The 5,000-nt window shown below is 60.2% G+C and overlaps 1 pseudogene; it reads right to left on the bottom strand.

The window, feature by feature from the left end:
* LOC124583753 overlaps positions 1–5,000 on the bottom strand; it is a 7,769-nt pseudogene that overhangs the window by 2,203 nt on the left and 566 nt on the right.

Genomic DNA, 5,000 nt, shown 5'->3' with positions numbered 1-5,000 from the left:
CCTGGTGTTCGGGCAGACTTCCTCAGGGCAGCGCCATCCACCGACGAGTGCAGCCTCTCCGCCCACATCCGGCCAAGCTGGTTGCTTGTCCGTATGTCCGCGTCGTGCCACCGTAGCTGCTGCTCCAACCTCCCAATTTCACGCCCGAGAACGTCATCTGTCGACCCGTCTGATAGGACTCCCAAAGCTCGGATGTTGGCGAGTCGATTCCGCCGCAGCAGAGGCCCAAGCCAGCGAGCTGATGGCACTCCCAAGCCCCCAGATGTGACAGGGGCGTGAAAGTACGCAACAGGGGTGTCCGCTGGCAGGCACAGCCAAGATCTTAAAGCTGTGCGAATGGCGATGTCCACTGCGGAGAGAGCTCCAAGACGGGTCCTCGACAGAGCCAGGCCATGGTGGATCCCTGGCAGGACCACCGTTCTCAGGGCGTGAAGACGTTGTTGGGGCTTCAGTGGTGCCTTGGACAGGACGCTTAGCTGTCGCTCGACCTCCCGCCTCGGATGGAAGAGGCTACGTCCGCTGGTAGAGAACTCCAGGCCAAGATACCGGAAAGTGCTCTCGACTGCCAAGGCTGGAAGGGTGGTATAACCAGCCTTGAAGGTCGTGGTGTTGTCGACCTTAACTTTCTTCTCGCGACCAGAGGCCGCGAGGGCGAGAGTAAAACACTTCCCAGGATTGACCTGGAGACCCAGGTCTCCAAGGACTGATATAGATGTATCAATCAGGTCCTGGAGACCACCCTTAGTCTCAGCGAACAGCAGGAGGTCATCGGCGAAGGCGGCAGCATTCAGGCGTCGTCCCATTACATTGGCACCAACATGATCTGGGAGGCGAGCAAGCATAAGGTCCAGCGAAAGGTTAAACAGGATAGGGGAAAGAGGATCGCCCTGCCGAACGCCCCTTGAAGGCCGCACTGGACCCATTGACTTCCCCGAACCAGAGATCACCGTCGCTCCATCCACATAGCATCCCAGGATGTATCCAATGAACTCGTCTGGCAGACCATGAGCCCTCAGGGCAGGCCTCAGGGCACCATGGTCCAGAGAGTCGAATGCCTTGGACACATCCAGGGACGCAACATAGAGGGAGTTACAGTTCGCCCTGGCCTGAGTCATCGCCAGGTCCAGCAAGAATGAATTGTGCAGCATCCCATCCTGAGGAAGGAAGGCCCGCTGACGCCCGTCCAACACACAAGCCCGCATCAGCCGACCCGCCAGGATCTTGTGGAAGACCCTGGCGAGGACTGAGCAAACTGTGATCGGGCGGAAGTCAGAGGGGGATGCTGGGGCGGCCTTCTTGGGCAGCAGGGAGGTACGGGCCTGGAGGAGTCGGGATGGGAGACGGCGGGTCAAAAGGAAAAGGTTTAACACTTTCAGAAGGACCTCACGGGGAAGACGACGGAGCTGGGCAGGTGTGAGCCCGTCTGGTCCCGCGGCGGAGCGACGGGGTGGGAGAGCTGCAGCAATGTCCTCCAACGTGATGGGCGCCCACAGCTGTTGAAAGGGCACCTCGGCGCGGGACGGTAACAACTGACAATCCAGACGGTCAACCCGGCCTGATGGGCGCCGGGTGAAGAGATCTTTCCAATACTCCACCAGACCAGGAATAGTAGGTGGTTGGTGGAGCAGTGTACCGTCTAGAATGCCATTAATGCACCGCCCCGCGTTTTTGGAGAACGCACGCTGGCAGACAAAATACTCCCACCTACGCCGAGCTCGTTTTCGCTCAGGTGGCTGGGACATCTGCTTGGAGGCGACGGGATTTTGGGGCGCCTCCTTGCTACCTATAGCATCAAGTGCTGGTGGCAGCATGCCCATGATGACATGCCGAGATGCAGTGTGTCCCAGCGCCAAGATGTCGTCAACTGAGCGAAACCTTGAGCCCGACGATGGTAAGGCTGCTAAGACCGACCAGATAGCATGGTCGACAGGGTCCTCTGCCGACGGTGGTGTCAAGGAAACTGGGGATGTCACAATAGGTGGTGCAGCAGCATCAGAGGTGCGAGGACGAACCGCAGAAGTAGAGAGGGCAGTGACGAACTCGGCAACCTGGTTCCTGTAAGCTCCCGCACGTCGCTGGCACTTGATGGATTCAAGCGAGCGGTGCGGGAAGGACTTCACTAGTTCTTGGTTCAGGAACCGGGTGCCTTCGAGTGTCAGCACTGCCTCTGCATGGGCCAGGCGTAACAGTTCCTCACTGGACCACCTGGCCTTCGTCCTCTGGATGTTGACCTCTGCATTCGCTGCACTAGGATGAGCCCTGCGGCGGTGGACACCAAGACCACTCTTGGTGCTGAAGCTCCGCTGGCACTCAGGGCACTGAAACGCAGGCAAGGCTGCTCGACCCGGACTGGCGGCGTCAGATGGTGGCCCAACAACTGGCGCGGCGCCTCCAGTGGGAGGACCGCTACCTGATTTATTCCTTGTGTTGGGGCCAGCTGAAACAAGGGGCAGGGGGGCAGGCAACCCCCAAGCCCTGAAGGATCACCCCGCTCTGTCGGTTGGAGAGCTCTGAGGAGACACAGAGCACTGTGCCCCCTCTCGGCCCCCCTCACGACTCCCGCCACGTGAAGGCCAGAGCTAGGATTTCCCACTGAGAGGCTAAGCGAACCATCATCCACTCGACATCGCTAGGATGCTGAGGAGTGGATTGAGAGGATCCATATATGACGCATCATGTGAGCTTAAGAGAGTCATAGTTACTCCCGCCGTTTACCCGCGCTTGCTTGAATTTCTTCACGTTGACATTCAGAGCACTGGGCAGAAATCACATTGCGTCAACACCCGCTAGGGCCATCGCAATGCTTTGTTTTAATTAGACAGTCGGATTCCCCCAGTCCGTGCCAGTTCTGAGTTGATCGTTGAATGGCGGCCGAAGAGAATCCGCGCACCCGCGCGCCCCCGGAGGAGCACGCTAAGGCGGACGCGGCCTCGCAGCAAGGAAGATCCGTGGGAGGCCAAGGCACGGGACCGAGCTCGGATCCTGCACGCAGGTTGAAGCACCGGGGCGCGAACGCCGCGCAGGCGCGCGCATCCTGCACCGCCGGCCAGCACGAGGCCAACCACCGGCGAGAGCAGACCACGCCCGCGCTAAACGCCCGCACTTACCGGCACCCCTACGGCACTCACCTCGCCCAGGCCCGGCACGTTAGCGCTGACCCACTTCCCGACCAAGCCCGACACGCCCCGATCCTCAGAGCCAATCCTTATCCCGAAGTTACGGATCCAATTTGCCGACTTCCCTTACCTACATTATTCTATCGACTAGAGGCTCTTCACCTTGGAGACCTGCTGCGGATATGGGTACGAACCGGCGCGACACCTCCACGTGGCCCTCTCCCGGATTTTCAAGGTCCGAGGGGAAGATCGGGACACCGCCGCAACTGCGGTGCTCTTCGCGTTCCAAACCCTATCTCCCTGCTAGAGGATTCCAGGGAACTCGAACGCTCATGCAGAAAAGAAAACTCTTCCCCGATCTCCCGACGGCGTCTCCGGGTCCTTTTGGGTTACCCCGACGAGCATCTCTAAAAGAGGGGCCCGACTTGTATCGGTTCCGCTGCCGGGTTCCGGAATAGGAACCGGATTCCCTTTCGCCCAACGGGGGCCAGCACAACGTGCATCATGCTATGACGGCCCCCATCAACATCGGATTTCTCCTAGGGCTTAGGATCGACTGACTCGTGTGCAACGGCTGTTCACACGAAACCCTTCTCCGCGTCAGCCCTCCAGGGCCTCGCTGGAGTATTTGCTACTACCACCAAGATCTGCACCGACGGCGGCTCCAGGCAGGCTCACGCCCAGACCCTTCTGCGCCCACCGCCGCGATCCTCCTACTCGTCAGGGCTTCGCGGCCGGCCGCAAGGACCGGCCATGACTGCCAGACTGACGGCCGAGTATAGGCACGACGCTTCAGCGCCATCCATTTTCAGGGCTAGTTGCTTCGGCAGGTGAGTTGTTACACACTCCTTAGCGGATTCCGACTTCCATGGCCACCGTCCTGCTGTCTTAAGCAACCAACGCCTTTCATGGTTTCCCATGAGCGTCGATTCGGGCGCCTTAACTCGGCGTTTGGTTCATCCCACAGCGCCAGTTCTGCTTACCAAAAGTGGCCCACTTGGCACTCCGATCCGAGTCGTTTGCTCGCGGCTTCAGCATATCAAGCAAGCCGGAGATCTCACCCATTTAAAGTTTGAGAATAGGTTGAGGTCGTTTCGGCCCCAAGGCCTCTAATCATTCGCTTTACCGGATGAGACTCGTACGAGCACCAGCTATCCTGAGGGAAACTTCGGAGGGAACCAGCTACTAGATGGTTCGATTAGTCTTTCGCCCCTATACCCAGCTCCGACGATCGATTTGCACGTCAGAATCGCTACGGACCTCCATCAGGGTTTCCCCTGACTTCGTCCTGGCCAGGCATAGTTCACCATCTTTCGGGTCCCAACGTGTACGCTCTAGGTGCGCCTCACCTCGCAATGAGGACGAGACGCCCCGGGAGTGCGGAGGCCGCCGCCCCGTGAAGGGCGGGGAAGCCCCATCCTCCCTCGGCCCGCGCAAGGCGAGACCTTCACTTTCATTACGCCTTTAGGTTTCGTACAGCCCAATGACTCGCGCACATGTTAGACTCCTTGGTCCGTGTTTCAAGACGGGTCGTGAAATTGTCCAAAGCTGAAGCGCCGCTGACGGGAGCGATTATTCCGCCCGAGAGCATCCCGAGCCAACAGCGGCGCGGGTCCGGGGCCGGGCCAGGTAGGTCCGTCATCCGGGAAGAACCGCGCGCGCTTGCCGGGAGCCCGAGCGCCCAAAGGGGCGAATCGACTCCTCCAGATGTACCGCCGGGCAGCCAGCCAGGACACCGGGGCTCTGCCCAACAGACGCGAACCGAGGCCCGCGGAAGGACAGGCTGCGCACCCGGGCCGTAGGCCGGCACCCAGCGGGTCGCGACGTCCTACTAGGGGAGAAGTGCGGCCCACCGCACACCGGAACGGCCCCACCCCGCGGCGA

The sequence above is a fragment of the Schistocerca americana genome, unplaced genomic scaffold, assembly GCF_021461395.2.
Source record: "Schistocerca americana isolate TAMUIC-IGC-003095 unplaced genomic scaffold, iqSchAmer2.1 HiC_scaffold_47, whole genome shotgun sequence".
NCBI lineage: Eukaryota > Metazoa > Arthropoda > Insecta > Orthoptera > Acrididae > Schistocerca > Schistocerca americana.
Note: the sequence above shows the minus strand (reverse complement) of the source record. Positions and strands in the feature narration are given on the sequence as shown.